We start from the raw sequence: 22,827 nt of genomic DNA, 5'->3' as shown, positions 1-22,827 counted from the left end.
CGGTGTTATACTGCATTAGTTCATCCCATAACAACCTTTTGTCTGGAATAATTATTCCAATTTAGATCAATATGAGTTAGATGATTTTCATCGTATAAATAATTATCTGGCAACAAATGCTCCACTCATAATTTTATTCTATTCAACATGCATTCAACTCTGTTTTCAATGCTGTGGTTGTTTTGACAATTTCAAATTCGAAAAAAATATTAAATATAAACATTTACCGGGTGATTGTTTGAATTTGTTCAGATTGGACAATGTCTGAATAAAAACTATTTTCAGAATCATATGTAACGAAGCCACTAGTCATATGCAAATGACCAAGCCGGCTGCGCGTTGTGACAACAGAGATAAAAAGGACACGCGTTTTCAAAGAAGCTATATTCAAGACGTGTTCGAGACGTAGATGATTCGAAACGTGTTAATGACAAGAGAGAGAGAGAGAGAGAGAGAGAGAGAGAGAGAGAGAGAGAGAGCGGAAATAATCATGTTACACACGTGGCTCGCGAGCGACAGGAAAAGATGTGTCCTAAACATGTACGGACAAAGACAGAGTACAACGTGTACGACACGACAGAGTTAAGCACATTTGAGTATGATGAATGCTTTTGAACAAAAGACAAGGCGTTATTCTGTAAGTACCTGTAAACAAATGTCTGTTGTTTTCATTAAAAAAAAGTGAGTCGAATTCTTTCCTTGTCTTTGCTTCCTTGCGACTGTCTGCATACAACGTATGGGTCCCGAGTGTTGACATGTAACGCCTGCCTTACACACAGTAACGGATTGAGAGAAAATTGTGTAACAACGATAATGACTTAAGATCGAGATAAATGGACGTTCTGTACGTTGCTCCCTTCAGCGAGGAGAGGGGAGCTGATTGGATATGCTAATCTGGGTATAAAATGTCAATGTTGAAATTCTGCGACAATAAAGTGTAAGCTATGAAAAAACTTTTCTGCTTTCGACATCTCCATTTTTTTGCAACACGTTTATCATTCCAATATCAGTAAATAACGAGGCATAATTATGTCATCAGGTCCCACTGGGGGCCATAATTGCCACAAACTTTTATCTAATAAGGTGTTAGATTAAACTATATGAGTGTCTGGGTAAATCATTATTCTTAAGATCTGTATCTTCTTAACGCCGAACAGTTTGTAATAGCATTTCCTTTGATCTGTAATGTTTAAGATTGAAATAGTCGGAATTATCTTACCGACAAGCAAGAGACGGGGAGAAAAGATGTTTAAAGTTTGTAACAAAATGGCGTCGTTGCTTACACGCAATTTCTTCTTGTAACGATAACAAGTTAGTAACGCAGACGAATTTAATGCACGGGTCTTCTGTCTAACGACCGAAGAAGACAACCGCAGAGAGACCAAGTGCAGTGCAGCACATTTTAAACGCCCAACCTCATTCAGCGGGATTTGACGAGACTTGAGTATCTATATAACATACCAGATCCGGGTACCCGGTTTCGGGTAACAGAAAGCTAGTCTACCGTTATCCATAGATAGGAAAGTTTTCTTTTATTTTTTTTTTTATTTTTACTTCCTTTCCAACCCACCCGCAGTAAGTTCAACACTTCTAAGTTATCACAAAGTAGCATTTTTTTGTCGCTCAGTCACGCTTAAGTTTGAAATAGCATTTTTTGATGCGCCAGACACATGCATATAGATGCTCTGGTCGACGGTCTGTCAGTTTATTACTCTTCAGCTTAAAATAGTATTTTCATCACCAAATACGCAGATTGATCAGACGTTCGTATAAATATCCGTTCTTGTTTGTTATAACAACCAAAATATCGACTCTTCTTTAACCAACCTACCCGAGTCTGTAATTATTCACCATAAGGTTTTATTTATACAACCTGATTTAGGGGTTAATGGCGCATTTACGGGGAAATGGTCTTTAAGATCAATGAGAAGCATACAGTTTATCTTGCAACAGGTTGTAAAAGCGATTCGTAATCAAGGGTTGCTAGGATGTGGATTTTATCAGCCTAATGGATACTCTCGCGGTATATGAAATCATCTGTTTTGTTATTAAGCCTTATGTGAATCTTTATTTACTTGTCTCCCCACAAGGGCAGAGTAAGACACAAGGTGGGCTTTTAATGCGGAAAAAAAATCCAACTTCCCCTAAAATGGTCATTCCGAATTGGAACAAAAAAATTGTTCGAGCCTACAAGGATTTCTCCCTAACCGACTGACGACATAACAGCAGCACCAGTACAGATCCTACATCCTATTCTAGCCAAAGATGCTGTCTTATACGAGTTTTATTGTGCCGTTTTTATAGAAATCGCTTTAAATAAAGCACGAAGCCACATGATATAAAGAGCTAATATATATATATATATATATATATATATATATATATATATATATATATATATATATATATATATATATATATATATCCCGAAACTATTATATTAAATCCTCGAAATAGTGTTTCATGGTAAGCAACTGATGATCCCTTGAAAAATAAATTATTGGTATTATAGTAAATTCGAGAGCGAGTTGATGCAGTGATTGCAGGTGATTAAATGACTTACCGACTAGATGGTTTTCTAACGAATGATAAAAAATATGTTTTTGTATAGTTTTAAAGGTTAAAAACTTCCAAGACTATATATATATATATATATATATATATATATATATATATATATATATATATATATATATATATATATATATATATTATTTAAAATTTAAAAAAAAAATAGACGACCATAAGTATTAGGTTGTTGCACATGTTCCCGTGGTTTTTTTTTTTTTTTTTTTTTTTTTTTTAAGAAAATCAAAGAATTTTAACAGCAAAAGTAAGTTCGTGTGGGATCCAAGCTTCAAGTTTTTGTGTGAATCCCATTGACTGAAGATGACATGAAATTGTCACAATATCACACTTCATCTTTTCTTCCCTACATGTCTGATGGCCATCTTCCTTCAAAAGAATCCCGAGTTGGTCTTCGTCTATCTTGATTGGTCTTCCGAAGTGAGGAGCGCCACTGAGGTAAATATTACCGTGTTTGAATCTGGTAAACCAATCTCGAACAGTTCTCTCAGCTATAGTGTTTTCTCCAAATACGACACAAATATCCTTGGTCACTTCACTCGCTTTTTAACCTCGATTAAAGGTGAAAAGAAGGAGGTGTCGAAAATGTGATTTTTTTTTAATCTACTTGACAATCCATTTGACGTTTCTGAAAAAAATTAGATGAGCAAAAAACGATGACCATTAACTTGTAGAACAAAATACGTGCTTTCTAATGATACACAACACTGCCAAATACCAAAACATGTTTTAGAACAACATTTTTTATGAAACGACCGGAACTTATGCAACAGCCTGATAACATATAAGTTCCGACCAAGAAAATATTAATTATTTCCCCTTTGTCAGAAACATCGCTCCTGGAATGTGAGAATTAAAGGACAAAATAAGAAAAGCGAGAATGACGAGGCTGCCGAAAGTAAACCCAGGGTTCAGTTTTTAGTCTTCTATTTATGAGGAAGGTACGAACACTTCTGATATGAAATGAACCTACTTAGTCTCGAACAAGGAATGCGGTCATCCAACCAGCAAGAACCCAAGCCTATGTCTGACAAGTAGGAATTTTACACTTGCTAGGACGATGTCATTAAACATGCTAATCTTAATCGCCAAATTTCTGGCCGAAAACCGATCACATCGATTTTCCCAAATCTCAGTACCCTGTATATCAAATTTCGAGTCTGTAGACTTAAAATTGACAGAGTTATTGCGAAGGAAAATGTACATACGAAGACACACAGATACACAGATACACACAGAGACAGACAGACACTTTCACTTTTATAGATAGATAGATAGATAGATAGATAGATAGATAGACTAATAGATTAAACAAAAATATATACGTATACATAAATATATGTGGAAACAATTTTTTGTTTACTGTAAAGATTTTACGCAAATATTATGCAAGTATAAATCATGTTGAATATCTGTATGGGTATAATTACACGTAATAGTTAACTCTAGATGATCATCCCATAAGAAAACCGAAAAAAACTAATAGGGAGTTAATTAAAATGAATGTTTAAAAGAATATGCAAATTAGCTAGATCTTTTGCTAGTGGATGCCTTTTCACAACCCATATATAAGAACATTGTATTTTCTTTTTAAATAAATATAAAAGAGGGATTTTAATATGAATATCAATACACACAAAAGAAAGACGAATTCATAGGTATATATATGTGAATATGTATATACGTATATATATATATATATATATATATATATATATATATACGTATGTATATGTATGTATATATGCATATATATCTATATGTATGTATATATGCATATATATGTACATATATATGTGTGTATATATGTACATATATATATATATGTACGTGTATATATATACATATACATACATATATATATGTACATATATAGGGGTATATATATGTACATATACATACATATATATGTGTGTGTGTGTACATATGCATATATGAGATTGTCGGACTGACTTCCTCATCTTGGTTGTTATAGTCACAACGTTTCGGCTGTTTTGCCCTCCGGTCTTCATCAGGTGTTTTGTACCGAACTGGGGAACCGTTTGTTAGGAGTCTCGAACCCAACCCTTTATTATTATTACGGGGGTACCGTGTTCGGACTCCAGGTAGGCTCTGGGACATAATTGCTGATTCTCTGTTTTGAATGTTACTTTTCACTGCCTTCGTTCAGGATTGAACTCAGCACCTTTGGGTAACTGTAAACTTTGATACAACGTCTAGGACCACTCGGCCATATGTCACAAACGGTTCCCCAGTTCGATACAAAACACCTGATGAAGGCTGGAGGGCAAAACGGCCGAAACGTTGTAACTATAACAACCAAGATGAGGAAGTCAGTCCAACAATCTCAATCAATGAAAACACCTCATCTCAAAAATACAGACAACTACTATATATATATATATATATATATATATATATATATATATATATATATATATATATATATATATATATAGTTTTTCATCTGCGATATTTATAAAACAGTTTATCATGCTAAGTAGTGAACTTAGGTTTACATTCTCAAGTCGACTGGCCCTTGACTGCAAAATATAAGATATTCTAACCATGAATTCGCATTGGAAGGACAGTCCGACTATAAATATCATATCTTGAAAAAGAGATATCTCACACGTTCAGTTGAATATAGGTTAATTATCTGCCTATGATTAAGCCAGTTATATTAGTAGTCGAACGGCCACTCATTATCACTTAATGAGTTTGATCGTTAACTCATTGGCGTACCTTGTGATGGAGCAGTCTATCTCAGGTTGCACTTTTATCGGGGGTTGTAAGATCAGTGATAGATTATTTTTGCTTTTACAAGTATAAGCGCGTAAATCAGATCTAATTATAATACGGAGTGGAACGATAAAATTGTCGCCCTAAAGAAAACAACACTACAGCTTTATTTTAAAACTTTTATTGAAAAAATACATTCGGGTAACTTGGTTATGTAGTGGAGTTGACATCTATTCAATGTAGCCGCCTTCATCCTCAATCACAAACTCGATACGGGTCCGGATGGCGGCGATCAGACTGGCTTTGTTGTTGTTGGAGGTTATGTTGGTGATGTTCTCGGCATATGACCAAACGAAGTACTCCAGCGGGTTCAGATCGGGGGAGGAGAGAGGTTAGTGAGAGAAGAGTACAAAGTCGTAGCACTCCTTATACAGCCACCGAGTCCTTCTGCCACACCCCGAGTCTGCTAACGGTCGCCTGATTGCATCAGGGGATCACCACACTCTTCAGCAGGTACATTTTTGCGTTGATTTCAACCCGACTTTTAAGATGTGAGGTGGCATGATGTGATCTTCATTTGAAACTCCACCAAAGACCATAACCAGGGCCGGAAACTTTATTTTCATCACCCTAAGCACGTTTCTATTATTCGTGGCAATCCAGCGTGTGCGTTTTTACAGTGCTGGTAATCGTCGTGTTGTCATAACTTGGATCGGTAGTGAGCATGAGTTGCACAACGGTGCATCTCCGATCCCGCCTATTGTATGTGTCACTTTCAGACATGATAGAATTTTCCTATCACACTTAGGATTTGTACACAACTAGCCAACTACTAGATGGTCTGCAGCAAAAAAGAAAAAGAAAACGAAATCGGCTTTCATCAAACGGAAATGGAATAATGTCTTTTCTAGGGCGACAATTTTATCGTTCCACCCTGCATAAGTAACTCTTTCTTCGTACATCTGTCCGTATTTTGGAGAAGGGTAAACGAATATATTAGCCTTTTTTACAAGTGAAAAATATTGCATGAGTAAAACACATAATTCTATTCCTTTCAGTCTTAAAATATTTTAAAATACCGTGTATGTATCCCCATTCTCAAACTCTCTCAGACAAAATTCTATATAGTTAATTTTCATATCTACTTGTTTCAAATAAATTAATATTATAATTGATATCAACAAATACCATTGTATCTACGCAATAATTTCATCTGTAATAATAATATATAGTTATAACTATTAATACAATTAATCAAACTGATTCTAAATATCTCTTTAAATACAACTGTTTATATCTCTCTTGCACTTGGTAGCTTTTTTTAATATTTTTTCATTAGTCCAGGTGCTCCTATAATTATTGGAATGGTGGAGATCTTCCTAAGACTCCAGTTTTTTTTTTTTTCATTTTCGTTCTCTCTCTCTCTCTCTCTCTCTCTCTCTCTCTCTCTCTCTATATATATATATATATATATATATATATATATATATATATATATATATATATATATATTGTTTAAACCAGCATCATTGTGACTGACTTCTACTAAGGTTGCTTCTTTTTCCGTCTTGTCCCTATTAATATGTCAAGTTTAATAGCTTTTCAAAATGTTGTGATTTATCTAATAGATAGCACGGGTGACTATGAAATTTACAATTTCGAAGTTGTTTTAAGTCAACTAGTTCATACCTGTATGATACACTTTGCATGAGAGAGTGAGTAACTACGATGAATATGCCATTAACGATATTTGTTCACAACTTGAAATATAAAAGTTAACTAGTTTGTACCTGCTCTTGTTGGTACAGGACCTATGTATATCAATGTTACTCTTTAGACAGGTTTTTTGTTTGTTTGTTTACTTGCCTCGCCACGAGGGCAGAGTTAGGCACAAGATCGGTTTTTAATGTGGGGAGGGGGACCAGCTCCCCAAAAAAGGACACTTTGGTTAGTAACAAAAATTTTTAAAAAAAATGTATCAGTCATGAAGGATTTCTTTTCCTCTGTCCGAGACCAAAAAAAGTGAAGTGAAGAATGTGAAGTGCAGCATCTGAAGAACAGATGCTACACTTTGAGATATTAAATCTTTTATTCTGACTAAAAATAAAATGTAAGTTCAACATGAACAAAAAATTTAGGCATATTTTGATCCTGGCCTGAAAGCCAAGAACCCTTTACATAGCTTTTACCACTTTATAGCTAATACGAAGAAAAATATCTGTCATTTCGTGAAACAATATGCGCTACTTAGTATTGGATGAAAGAATGGGTAACTATGATGAGTGTATATATATATATATATATATATATATATATATATATATATATATATATATATATATATATATACATACGTATTGTTTCAATTGGCAAAAAGTATTAGAAATTGTGTTTTTAAACAAAAATTATTGGCTTTGAATTTGTGCCGAAAACCATTTATATACCCGATTTTCAAAGCTAAGTCTGTACAATACAATGGTATGTCAATTTCCATCTTTAGCCAGCTTCTATCCCATTAAATATTTGTGAAATTGAGTGGGAAAACATATACGCTGTTTAGTACCTATCTAAGAGAGTAAATACCTGCGATGAATGCATTTATATATATTGTTTTATATCGGCAAAATAAAACATTTAAAATGTATATTTTTAAGCAAAAATAATTCGCTTTTAACTAATACCGAACAGCTTTAGGTTTCAGATTAAAAAAAAAAACAAAAAAAACAGGGGCAGTTAGTTTATGAAAAAAGATTGTGTGTTATTTGTGTGATCTGTAGTCAGAGTGTCCTTTCAATTTTAATCTTTTTAATTATTAAAACGTGTATCCAGTTAAAAAAATATTTTATAGTCATGTGAGATTTGAACTCTGGTATTGATATCATCAAAATCTACTGACTCCGTAATGTGTACTCTGCCTATTCCTTTTTTTGAACTCATCCATTCATGAACTGAAAGTTTCATCTCTCTGTTGCAAATATTGATAGTGTGTGACTCAATGTCATGGACGTGCGTCAGAAGCAGAGATGAGTGATTAAATTCCTAGCAAAAATGCACTGAGAATGGTGGTTACTATGTAGAAAAATAAATTCTTGGGGCACAACAGGTCACTCGTTTTAAGTGTACCACTCCTGTAGTTTTTGTAACTGTTCAACTTTTTGAGTGAAAAAAAAATAATAAGAGGCTTTGCTTTTGGAACGGTCCTCGTACGACAAAGCGCGCTCCGAACGCCTATGCACAGCCATCGTGCATCACTGGCAAAAGTGCATGTTGGGGTTATCTCCAAATATTCAGTATACAACGTTGAGACATCGGAAGTGAGCTCGGTTTACCTTACTATGGAACGGAAGTCAGTAAACCTGAAACGAAATACGAAAAGGAAACTACTGACACCTGAAAGTATCCTGTACCTCTATAAGGTCACCATTCGCCCATGTATGTATTATTGTTGTCACATTTGGGCTGGTGCATCTGCTGCTAGTCTCTCGCTCCTAGACAAGGTTCAAAAGAGAGTCGCCAATCTGATAGGCCCTGAACTGGCATCTAAGCTTCAGCCTCTGTCCCATCGACGAAACGTTGCATCCTTCTGCCTGTTCTACAAGTATTTTAATGGTGAATGCTCTGACGAACTGCAGACACTTGTGCCCCCACGACGTAGACACCCTCGACAACAGGCAGCCAAATCCCACCCCACACAGTAGAGATCCCTAGATGTAAAAGATCTTTCTACTCCAGTAGTTTCTTCCCCAGAACCGCTAGACTCTGGAATTCCATTCCAGGTCCCTGCTTCCCTAACTGTACTGACATGCAGAAGTTCAAGTGTAACGTGAACCGACATCTTGCTGCCCAAATCCCAACATACTGTCCCAGCAGTTGATGCCCCTGATTGTAGCCCCCTACACCGAAGTGGCAATGTGCCTTGTTTGGGGTGAAAATGTAAAAAAAAAAAAAAAAATTATTTAAAAAAAAATTATTTTAGTTTTAACATTTCTTGTGCTACAAAGAAACAATAAAAAATAATAAACTTTCTTTTCTATAGGTTTTTTTTGTTGTTTAAACATTTGTTATCACGAAAAAAAATTAATGAGAAGTTTTATTATTTACATTTTTATAAATGATGTTTTTGAAATAATATATTTATGTCTTTCACAAGTTTTATCGCAGAATTTTGTCATAAATAACGTATGAAAGTTTTTTTATCAACATTTCTTGTGTTATCACACAAACTTAGTTTAAACATTTGTATAAAAAAGGTTTCTCAAAATGAATAAATGGAATCTTGTCATAAATAATGTATTACTTTTTTTAAATGAAATTTTTCCACATAAATATATTTTAAATATTAAAAAAAAACATTTATAGAAATTTAAAAAATAAAAGTTTAATATTTTTTTTTATTCTTTCATGATGAAACAAGAAGTGGTTCAATATGGTTCCGTTTTTCGTTTCATGCTTAATGACTTTCGTTCCATATTTAGGCAAACCGAGTCCAATTCCGGCGTCTTAATTTTGCGTACTGAATTTTTTGACATAACCGAGAATTATGGTGACTGCGTAGAATATTAAATTCTTGAGCACAAAATGTCGCTTGCATTCAATGTACCTGTCTTGTCTTCGTAGCTCTTCAGCGTTTTGAGTTAAGAAAAATAGGAGGCTTTACTTTGGAACTTTCCTCGTAGATTACTAGTATTTCTATCTATTTATGGCCATGATAATGCACAGACTGCAATTACTAATGTAATTGGTCCTCCGACAAAAGGAGGGTGGACTTGTACATTCACACTTGTCTGTTCGTCCGTTCGTCTGTCTGACATTTTTGCACAAGCATTAAACATGATATGAGTAAAAAAGTAACAGAACGGAAAATTCCGGTTGCCCCCGTAGGGATGCCTTTCGAGTTAAAATGGCTAAAATTGACAATTTTGTGCTTATTAAAAGAAAATTGATGTCTTGGATTTTCATAAAACTTTTTGAAAAATTGTAACTAACTGATTTCTATATAATTTTGTTTGTCTATACTTCACGATAACTCTTGGGTGTGCTCCAGGGGCTCTTTTAGAGCTAATAAAAACATTCCATTTTTGGAACTATTTTACCATATTTGTCCAAAATTTTCTGTGTATGTCTATTTAGCAGTTTTGCATGGTGCTGAACTCAAATTTAAATATGTTAAGGCCTTGAGGACTTTGGGGGCTAAATGATGGGGAGCAAATGCTGGACTTAGTCATTTCTGTTTTTGCATGGTGCAGAACTCAAATTTACATATGTTAAGGCCTAAAACTGCACCGTTTGTTTATCTTCACCAGGATTTGACGTCCCCTGGGGACTTTTAGGGCTAAATGGGCATTGGGGGGGGGCAAATGCTGAACTTAGTCATTTTTAATGTCTCATGGGGACCATACATGCTTCACTTGTTACTTAACAGAAATCATATAAATCAGAGTAAAGAGTTGAAATCCATCTTTTCACTTTTGCATAGGGGTCATCACTTATCAAGGCCCGGAGGCCACCCGAGGATAAGAGTTACTGAGTGTACAGTAGTCAGTGGGATAATATAGTAATCGTTAGTAGTGGAAATTTGGTAAATTGGATTACTTAAGGGGACGATTCATCAAGAATTTGTTTACGTTGGACTTGAAGACAACTAAATTGTAGCCAGATGGAAAACAGGCAAATGGAAGAGAGTTCCACAGGCGTGCAGTTCTAAGAAAGAAGTTTTGTTCATGGAATCTACGTTTAGGTTTAGGCACAGATAAAAAGTGGGGAAAATTATTGACAGTGGTTTCAACTAGACGAGTGTTTTTCGTGAAAGTTTGGCTTAGGGGGACCATAGATTGAAGCTCAGACGAGCACTTCCATGGAAATAACGATAAAGCATAGACAAACTCGCAACGTCTCTTCTGTGGGAAAGAGGTTGTAGGGAAGAGAAAAGGGCATCACATACTAAGCTGCAAATATAATATATATATATATATATATATATATATATATATATATATATATACAGTGATGATCATATTTATTGGCACGGTAAAATAAAAGTTAAATTTTGTCTAATAAATTCTAAAAAAGGGATTAAATTAAAGAAAATAACAAAGTATATTATGTATTTTTAACTGGCCTTTCCGATGCAGCAATCGGATTTTAGAAAAAATAAATAACAAAGGAGCAACAAACATAATTGCAAAAAACCCTTGTTCAAAATTATTGGCACGGCTTTGTTTTTCTTTTAGTATCAGTATAATATCAATCAATTTCCGGTTTACGTGCTTTCTGAACTTTTTTATAGCCATATTATGCTTGTTTAACGCTAATTCAGTGAATAATTTTTTTCAGATAATTTTTAGATAGCGATTTATTTAAACTATTATAAGTGACTAAATTATAATTTTCAATCGCCATGGTTAAAACTAAGGAACACAGCGAAGACGTCAGGAAGCTTGTTGTAGCATGCCATACCAATGGGGAGGGCTATGATAAGATTTCAAAGAAGCTAAACCTTCCCAAATCCACTGTTAGAGCCATAATAAACAAGTTCAAATCGCAAGGCCACGTTATGAGTTTAGAGGGTAGAGGGAGAAAAAGGATTCTTTCTCCAAGAGATGAACGGAAAATTGTTCGACAAGTAAAACAAAACCCAAGGATCTCTGTTGGGGAGATTGTTGATGAACAGAGCACCTCTGGAGTGAATGTATCTCGACATACAGTTGGTAGAGTTTTGAAGAGAGCTGGTTTAAAAGCATGTCGTCCGAGAAAGACTCCCTTATTGAAGCCTATGCACCTGAAAACAAGGCTAGCCTTTGCAAAACGTCATATTGATAAAGATGTTGCATTCTGGAAACGTGTTCTATGGACTGACGAAACGAAAATAGAGTTATTTGGCCATAATAAAGTGTCTTATATTTACAGAAAATCTGGCGAAGCTTTCCTGCCTAAGAACACTATACCCACAGTGAAGTACGGTGGAGGCAGTTTGATGTTTTGGGGATCCTTTGCTGCCTCTTGACCAGGGCGACTTGTTAAGGTCATAGGTAGCATAAAAAAGGAAGATTATGTTAAAATATTGGATGAAAACCTGAAAGACTCTGCTAAAGAGCTCTCACTTGGTCGTCGTTGGTGGTTCATGCAAGATAATGACCCAAAGCATTAGGCTAAACTGACTAAGAAATGGCTTGAGGACAATCATATTAATGTTTTGGAGTGGCCATCACAAAGCCCAGACCTTAATCCAATTGAAAATTTATGGAGAACATTAAAATTGAGGGTAATGCAAAGGAAGTCTAAGAATCTTATTCAATTGGAGGATTATTGTCAGGAAGAGTGGGCTAAAATTACTACTGAAGAGTGCAACAACTTGGTTGTAAACTATGAAAAGCGACTGAGGAAGGTAATCAAGGCCAAAGTCTATACAATTGATTATTAAATAAATCGTGCCAATAATTTTGAACAAGGGTTTTTTGCAATTATGTTTGTTGTTCCTTTGTTATTTATTTTTTCTAAAATCCGATTGCTACATCGGAAAGGCCAGTTAAAAATACATAATATACTTTGTTATTTTCTTTAATTTAATCCCTTTTTTTAGAATTTATTAGACAAAATTTAACTTTTATTTTACCGTGCCAATAAATATGATCATCACTATATATATATATATATATATATATATATATATATATATATATATATATATATATAGTCATCCACATACAGTACTGTTTCGCTGTTTCACAGCTCATCAGTGCGGCTAGACAGGCAACTACCTCAAGCCAGGATTGAAACCCGACCGTTTGTACGGCAGTCAAGGCTCCTATATATATATATATATATATATATATATAATATAAACCCGACGTGGGTCGAACCCTCTAAATCAGGACTTCTAACCCTGGGATTTTTTAGGACTTACCTATGCTGTGTCATGGGGTACCAACATGGCATAAAGAGATATATACTTGTGACGGAGGGTTCATCTGAATGTGTGTACATGTCATTAAATGTCTATAAGGGTTCTTCACTATTCGAACCTTAAGTTATTTTGTTTCAGTCTATTTATGTTCCAATCTTATAATCGTTTAAATGTCATATGCGCGCGCATGTGTGTGATACCTGTATTTTTGACATACCTTATTCAATTGCCATCGTTGATCTTGGTCCATCTAGATTCCATCTGTCCTTGGAGGGGAAGCTGGAACTTGTGGAACGAATGATTCACTCCAAAACGATGATTGATTATTATATTAGTTTTCATTTCACTTTCCAGGATGTCGACTGCAGAGGAATATGGAAAGCGAGTTTATTTTGCCAGGTTGGTTTCTTCTTAATTCATTAGTCTCTATTTTTGAGACACGTCATCTCTCTCCCAAGGGGTGGGGGGAGACAACCGTTAAACTCAACCGCTCTGTTCCGATTCTAAGTTCCAACTCCAATTATTCTTCTCAATTAAGTAGAACCATGTTACCCGCACGTACTATTGTCAACTGATCAGATGCTTCCGGCGACACTTGTCTATGATGTAGCTTGGAATGTTTTGACAGCTTTTATCAACATTCTTCATACCCATCTCTTGTTTATCTCGCCAGTTAGGTAGATAGATAGATCGAGATGGATAGATACAGAAATAGATAGATAACTCGATCGATAGATGTATCGATAATACACACACACACACACACACATTATATATATATATATATATATATATATATAGATCGACAGATAGATAAATAAATAACAAATACTTTATTGTGTTCGACCTACTACATAACAACCTAGGGTTCTTTCAAGAAATACTGATAAATATGCAAAGATTATTATGCTTTTGCATATATGTGCAAACGTATATTTCAAGTATTTTTTTTTCAAACTTGATTTTCTTAAAACATGTATGGAATTGTGAATAAGCTGAAAAAAGAGGATTTAGTGATGTGTGCAACAGGGCGCGAAACCGCGTGTGCAAATGTATCTGAAATGACGTCACTGATAAAGGAAAAGACTATAAAAAGGAGAAAGAGCACGTTAGAGAAGACGATCACGTTAGAGATGTGGATGACATTCGAGATCACATTAGAGAGGTTGGTTATGTCACAGCCGTAACGAGAAGCGTATCGCGAGAATTAGGAAATAAACTCCGTTGTTACAACGGGAAAAAATGAGTTGAAGTTCTTTCCTATTCGTTGTCTACTTCGTGACTGAAGCTATAGCGTATTGAGTAAGGTTAAAAGTGTTTCAACTAGTTGTCAGAAAATATGTAAATTTTTCGATTTTTTTTTTTTTTTTTTAGAAAAAAAAATAATGCTTGCATTATGAAAGAGAAATAAATAAAATTGTAAACATTTTCTTGTGTAGGGATGCCTCGGGATATCAGTATTATTAGAAAGTCGAAAGTTTTAGAAACACTTTTCTAAATGAACCAATGTGAAAGTTGGGCAAATTTTTGCGCACCGACGATGAAGTCAAAACACCCCATTTAAAATTTTAACCCAACTTTACGCAATGGCCGCACCATCTTTTTAATGTGCTACTTATATATTATGTGATATCAGTCGTAAGGTTAACTAATTTGCATATTATTTTGAAAAAGGACAATTAACTATATTTTTTCTTTTTTTTTAAATTCAATGATCGTTTTGAATTTACTATAAGCAATAATTCTATTTCGCTATTACGTGATATTTTTTATTTTATTTTCTGGGCAAATATTTAGCATCTGTGTTTTTAATATTCCTTTCTTTAGACATGCCGATTTGATTTTCAACAAGTGGTAATCTACGAGGTGCCTTCAATAAGTTTCCAGACTTTTATTAATAGTACACGCATGAAACTCTAGTCATCTTCGAAGTAATCTTCTCCGACTACAATGCACTTATACCGTTCCAACAACTTCTGGAAAGTCTTATGGAAGTCCTTTTGCGCGAGCGTGTCAATGATTCTTGTTACAGCCTCTTTCATCGTCTCAATTGTCTCATAACGATAGCCTCTAAGGTTTTCCTTGAGCTTAGGGAAGAACCAAACGTCACAAGGAGTAAGAACTGGACTATAGTGAAGGTGAGAAACTGTCTTGATGTCCGTCTTGGTCAAATAGTCTGTGAAAAGAATGATTTCTCTGAGCACCCTTTGGGACAAACTTCGCGCAAACCTTCCGCATCTTCAGTTCCTCGTGAATAATTGTGTGTACAGTTCCCACACTGACATCAAATTGTGCACCTATTGTCTTTATAGACACACACCGATCTTTATCCTTGAAATGCTTTATTTGGCCAATCAACTCTGGTGTTCTGACTTTCTTACTCCTCTCACACCTCTCGTTATCCCTCACAGACTCGCTGTCTTCCTTAAATCTCTTATGCCACTCAAAAAAAAAAAAAAAACTGATGCTCGATTCATGTAAGATAGTCCAAAAGCAGTCTGAAACTTTCCATGCGTTTTTGTTGTATTTTTCGAAGTTTAAAACAGAACTTTATTGTGTATCGTTCTTCTAAATTGTCTTTACGTCCAGATTGCATTTTTTAAATTCGCCAGCTGTGACAATCAGGCTTTAGTAGGGTGTATTCCAATTTCTGCTGTAGCTGTTCATTTGAACTTGAAATCATAAAAATGGGTCAGTGATCTCATAAGATATACATCAATGATATACTGAATTTTCAAGAATCTACGACAATTTAAAATGCATGTAGAAAAAAAGTCTGGAAACTTATTGAAGGAATGTCGTAATGTCTTAATTTAATTCAGTTTGTGTCGATCCATTACACCTCCGCATTTTATTGTCGTCTATAAATTACTTTTATATGCATAGTAGACAATGCTTCACACAAGCTATATTAACCTCTTATGAATAAATTTGCTTTGAAACCACTAAAATATTAATGTATATCCATCCATATGTATAAATAACGAAGATTTTCCTACGTGTATACAAGAAAGTTATGAATGTTATTTTAAATTAATGTTTCATGTATTTCAAATAACGTCTTTCGCGATGACTGAACAACAAAGCCAGATAGTTAAAAATAACAGCAGCAAACAATCCAGCTGCTCGGCCAAGTCAGCTGCTTAGTAAGTCGTAAAAATAGATAAAATTTATCGAATTCACCTAACCTAAGAAATCGTAAACAAAGTCAGCTGCTCGAGCGAAGGGTGATGGTTTGTAAATGTTATTACACTAACTCAGTGTTTCCTAACTTTTTTTTTTTTTTTTTTTTTTACTTATCTGCAACCCTTCTAATAATAGAGATGTCCCGAGGAACCCTTTACACAACAAAATATTTTACAATCTTATTTATTTCTGCTCCGACACTTTTTTCTTTTTGTAACCAGTTTAGGAAAAAAAAAAATTGTTTTTCTGAAATTTATTGACAATTTCGAAATAAAAGCAATGTATTTTCTGGCAACTAGTTCAAACACATAATTAGATCTTTTTTTTTTTTTTTTCATTTTATTCACAATTCCGTAAATGTATGAGAAAATTAGGCTAAAAAAAATTGAAAAATGAATTTGCATTATAATTTCTGTTTATTTATCTGCATTGTTTAAAGAACACTTATGACGCCCTTAATCCTGGCAAGAAAAGCCTATACTAGATTATTTATATCATAAATAGAAATCACTATAAATTCGTATTATAAATATGGCAAGGCCATACTGGAGACAACCAAGCAAAAAGAAAAAACAAAAAGAAAAAAAAAAAAACTAAGCAAAATTCATCCCAAAATAGGAAAACTAAAGCTGACTTGCCAGGACACTATAAATACAAACGTAGGCGAATTTGGTTGCATGCTATTGGTTTGAAAATATAGTTTCTATTTTACCAATTATCATAAAATTTTAACCATAGAATAGTACTAAAATCTTTAAAAAAAACCTGCACATGTTCATGTAGTTTCGTCCCATAAAACCAAAGATATGATCATTTCAATATTCAATTTGGCTACCAGTATGTATGTATGTATGTATGTATGTATGTATGTATGTGTATATATATATATATATATATATATATATATATATATATATATATATATATATATATATATATAGATTTGGCTACCAGTATATATATGTATTATATATATTATATATATATATATATTATATATATATTATATATATTATATATATTATATATATGTACATATATATATATTATATATAGACTAGCAAAAGTACCCGTCGTTTACTGGGTTCAAAAACAGCCTACAGAAAATGGGCTCTGATTTATGAATGTATGATAGGCTATGAAAAGGAAGGGTTGTAAAGAGATAGCTTCGAATTGGCGGGTATCAAAACCAAAGCAAAATATGATGAAAGTAAAAATAAAATAGATAAACCCATAATTTATTATACCATACCTGTTTACACTGAAACATTTATCACAATATTCTGTGGATCTATATTAAAAAACCTTGTTAAACTTATTGACATATTTCCATTCTACGGAGGTCAGGTGCGAACGAACACTCCATAATTTTATTATACCATATTTTTTCAAACTGAAACATGATTATCAAAGTATACTTACGCAGATAGATATGAAAAGTCTTTATTAAAGTTTGTGCCTATTTCCATTCTATGGAGGCCAGGCGAGAACGCACACCCCACAATTTTATTATACCGTACCTATTTAAGTTAAAACATACTTATCAAAGTATTCTTATGTACATCTATATCAAAAACACTTATTTCCATACTTTGTGGACCCGGTGCGAACGCAGACCCTACAATTTTAATGAACCACCGTTCTGCCAGATCAAACATACCCATTCCTGTGTCTCGATACATCTATCATTATATGTAATCAGTTTTTTAAAATGGTCAACCATATAGGAGCCTATTCGTGACCACACACACACACACACACACACACACACACACACACACACACACACAAACCTCTGGCCTAGACGGAAGGGGAACTAAAACTTGCTGCTATAGTTTCAAATGATCTGAAATAACAGCAAGGGAAACTTGATTCCAAATATTTCTCATGTTATATCTCCCCTATTTGGTTTTCATACATAAAGTAAATTTTACAGTGTATAAGGATTATTTGATACTGGAAATATTCATAATATTTCTAACAGATAGAACATATAACATATGAGAAATATTTGGAATCAATCTCCCATTGCTATTATTTCAGATCATTTGTCACCATAGCAGCAAGTTTTAGTACCCCCTTCATCAAGACCAGATGTTTTGGGGACATATATATATATATATATATATATATATATATATATATATATATATATATATATATATATATATATATACTAGCATTTCAGCCCAGCGTTTCCCGGGTGTTTGCAGGTGTATGTTGAGCAAAAAAAAAAAAAGAAAAAAAAGCGGTCTATTTTTTTAACTTTGACCCCTATTATGACCCCTTAACATTTATTGTTTTGGGCTCAAATCAAGTTATTAAGAAACCTATATTTAAAATTTCAATTGTTTGGACCCAAAATTGTGGGAGGAGTTTGGTAGAGTTCTCAACGGTCAAATCGTTGAATTTTGACCCCTTAACAGCCACATTTCTGGCCGAAAACCGATCACAAAGGTTTTTTTTTCAAATCTCAGTGCCCTGTATATCAAATTTCGAGTCTATAGACTTAAAATTTACAGAGTTATTACGTAGGGAAATGTACACAGACACACACACAGACATGTTCACTTATATATATATATATATATATATATATATATATATATATATATATATATATATATATTTGTTTGTTTTGTTTTGTTTTTAGTAGACGATTCCAACTCGCAATGAAAATACAATTGAAATAATCGTTTTAAAAAATTGAGACGCTAAAAACGTACATGGCTTTTCATTATCTTCGGTTTTATATCGTTTTGTTTCGAAATAAAGACGAAACGTTGATGAACACACAACTGGGTTCCTTTTTATCTCCCTCTCTCTCTCTATATATATATATGTATGTGTGTGTGTGTGTGTGTGTGTGTGTGTGTGTGTGTGTGTGTGTGTGTGTGTGTGTGCGTGCTAGCAGACCGCCCGGCGTTGCCTGGTCCTAAAATACGGATAAATAATGTTTTAATTCGTGCAGATTTCTTATTTATTATTATAGAGCAAATTCCCTAATTGTAACGTTGTTTGAGAACCAACACATTGTAGCCCCAGTCGCAAAGTAGAGAAAGAACAGAAAAGTACTTCAACTCACAGTTTTTGTGCAGCGACATTTCTTTCCTCATTCACTTGTTACTGCTGCGACGTCCCTCACGTGATCGTCTTCTTGAATGTCAAACGTCATCCAAGCCTCTAACGTGATTGTTCCCTCTTACGTCCTCTCTCTCCTTTTTATAGTCTTTTTCTTAACACACGGCTCAGCATTTGGGTTCGCGCCATGTTACGTAATTATTATTATCTAATATATAGTAATAATTTCAAGTTATAAACATAATACGACTTGAATACCATCCGCTAGAATCAAAATCAGAACATTTAGCGCTTCGACCTTCGTCGTTATTTATCTCTGCAGAGTCATTACCGAATGAGCTACCAAAAGATAGTTACGAAAGGTTACAAATTAAGCGAGTTTGAACTATGAAGGTTTAATTTTGCGCATGCACAAAATATACAGCAGGAGTAATGTTTTATCCGACTGACTTTGCCAATGTCAACGGCTCTGTTTTAAATTTTAATCCCTTAGCTGCAATTTTTGCCGGCTAAGAACAAAATTGAAAGTGTACTACAGGTCCGAATACCTTATATATTAAATTCCCACTCTGTAGACCAAATATTCAGAGAGGAGTTTAGTAGAAACGTTTCGAACAAAAATAGATCACTTCATATATATATATATATATATATATATATATATATATATATATATATATATATATATATATATAGCACACATGTATATATGACATATATATATAACATATATATATCCATACACATATATATAACATAAATATATACATATATATAACATATATATATGTTATATATATATGTTATATATATATGTGTATATATATATGTTATATATATATATATATATAACATTGAAATAACATGAGTATATCAGTATATAACATAGAAATAACATAAGAGTATATCAGAAAAAATTGACCACATCCTGTCTGCTCATCCCTCGGCTAACATTCACATTTGCGGTGACTTAAATGTCCATAATGTGGAATGGCTGACCCACTCAAATAAGACTGATGAGGAGGGGAGGTTCTGTCATGATTTTGCCATTGCCTGTGACCTCACTCAGATTGTCCGCGAGCCCACCCGTGTGCCCGATAGTACCGGTCAGTTCGCAAGCCTCCTAGACCTTTTTCTATCCACTTCCCCTGAGCTATGTTCATGGTCCATTCTATCTCCTCTGGGATCCTCCGACCACTGCGTCGTATCGGTTAAGATAAAAATGAAATATAATAAATCTACAGACATACCTCTCCACCGTACTGTATACCGATACTCTATGGCGGGCTGGGATAGCTTCCGTACATTCATATCTGATCTCCCTCTCCATTCCATGTTTAAAAAGGATAGTCTATAGTATCAGATCTGACCGAATGGTTACTTGTAGGCATAGGCTAATTTATACCATCCAAAAAATTCCAACAAAAACCTAACAGCCAGCCATGGTTCTCCCCCGACTGTGCTGCTGCCATCGCACACAGAAATTACTTTTTCCATAGCTACCAACGTAATAGATGCACTGAAACTAAAGCTGCTTTCAGAACCGCCAGTAACCATTGTAAAAGAGTAATAAAAAATGCAAGAGAACTATATGCGCAATCCGTTAAGTCCAAAGTAGCTGAGCAGCGGCTTGGTTCCCACCAGTTCTGGCAAATAGCAAATAAGATCTTGAACAGAAACGTGCGCTCTATCCCAACCATCATCAATGGACCAGAGGTCATCTCGACAGCATCCGACAAGGTCAAACTATTTGCCAAAAACTTTGCGGCAAATTCTACCCTGTGTGACGAAGGCCATCAACTCCCCATATTCCCTCCTATAACAGACAACACGCTATGCAACATATAAATATCTGTGCGTGAGGTCGCCAAGCTAATCAAGAACCTTGACTCCAGTAAAGCAACTGGTCCCGACGGTATTCCAATTATAGTGTTAAAAAAATTACAACCAGAACTTGCCCCCATACTTTCCAACCTGTTTAAGCGTTGCCTCAAGGAGAAGTGCTTTCCAACACCCTGGAAAACCTCATCAGTATGCCCTGTATTTAAGAATTCAGGTGATAAGTCATCCCCCTCTCAGTACAGACCAATAAGTCTCCTGTGTGTCATGAGTAAGTTGCTGGAATCCACAATAAATAGAGAAGTAGTCAACCACCTCAGCAGAAATAACCTTCTTAGCGACACGCAATACGGTTTCCGCTCTGCTAGATCTACAGCAGATGTGCTAACGGTTATATCTCATAGGATTAGCGAATCGCTCGACAAAGGCTTCATTTCTAGGGCAATTGCTCTCGACATATCAAAGGCCTTCGATAAGGTTTGGCATAAAGGCCTACTACACAAGATTTCCAGCTACGGTATAACTGGAAATGTTTTCTCTATCATTAAATCATTTCTATCTAATAGGCGCATAAGAGTAGTGGTTGATGGGCAGAAATCAGAGGCCCACAGTATTAATGCTGGAGTCCCTCAGGGATCCATACTGGGCCCAACTCTCTTCCTGATCTACATCAATGATCTCCCTAAACAAGTACTAAAATCTTTCGTTGACATTTATGCTGATGACACGACCATCTATGGCAACACATGAAAGGCCGTAAATGATTATGTTCTCTCTGATTCTCTCTCCTCTGATCTTGAACGCGTGGTACAGTGGGAGAAGACGTGGCTGTTTACCTTTAATGCATCTCAGACCAAGCTCCTATCTCTACATCATAAACGCTCTGATCCCCATCTGGCATCAATTGAAATGGATGGCTCTCGTCTAAGGGAGGCCCCAGGATTTGATAAGCTCCTGGGTTTGACCTTTACACCTGATCTTAAATGGAACACATACATCAAGTCTGTGGCCAAGGTCGCTGGAAAGATGGTGGGATCCTTCTACCGCTCCAGAAGATATCTCACTACTGATGCAATTCTCTATCTATATAAGAGCCAAGTACGTCCAAAGATGGAGTACTGCTGCCACATTTGGGCGGGGGCTGCAAAAAACAGCCTATCCTGCCTTGATGGAGTACAAAATAGACTCCGTGGCTTGGTGGGGGATGCCCTTTTCTCTACTCTGCAACCTCTTTCCCACAGAAGAGACGTAGCGAGCCTGTCATTATTCTATCGTTATTTCCATGGCAGGTGCTCGTCTGAGCTCCATTCTCTGGTCCCCCCTCGCCAATCTTTCTCAAAAAACACCCGACTAGCTGAAACCACCGTCAATAATTTTCCCCACTCCCTATCTGTGCCTAAATCAAAGCGTAGATACCATGAACAAAGCTTCTTTCTTAGAACTGCACGCCTGTGGAACTCTGTTCCGCTTGCCTGTTTCCCTCCCTTCAA

At 35.0% G+C, this 22,827-nt stretch overlaps 1 protein-coding gene across 3 annotated transcripts in view; it reads left to right on the top strand.

Moving 5' to 3' along the window:
• The window catches only part of LOC145276941 (S phase cyclin A-associated protein in the endoplasmic reticulum-like), a 559,542-nt gene that overhangs the window by 49,660 nt on the left and 487,055 nt on the right, over window positions 1-22,827 (top strand). For 2 of the 3 annotated variants that reach the window (XM_080128440.1, XM_080128445.1), the window contains exon 2: window positions 13,586-13,630. The exons of the other annotated variant lie outside the window; for it this stretch is intronic. The gene's annotated coding sequence lies outside the window, so the exon portion shown is untranslated. The remainder of the gene's footprint in view (window positions 1-13,585; window positions 13,631-22,827) is intronic. 3 annotated transcript variants of the gene reach the window in all.

The sequence above is a fragment of the Euprymna scolopes genome, chromosome 5, assembly GCF_053919585.1.
Source record: "Euprymna scolopes isolate OS-2025 chromosome 5, ASM5391958v1, whole genome shotgun sequence".
In the NCBI taxonomy this organism is placed as follows: Eukaryota; Metazoa; Mollusca; class Cephalopoda; order Sepiida; family Sepiolidae; genus Euprymna; species Euprymna scolopes.
This window is presented reverse-complemented; position numbering and strand designations above follow the sequence as displayed.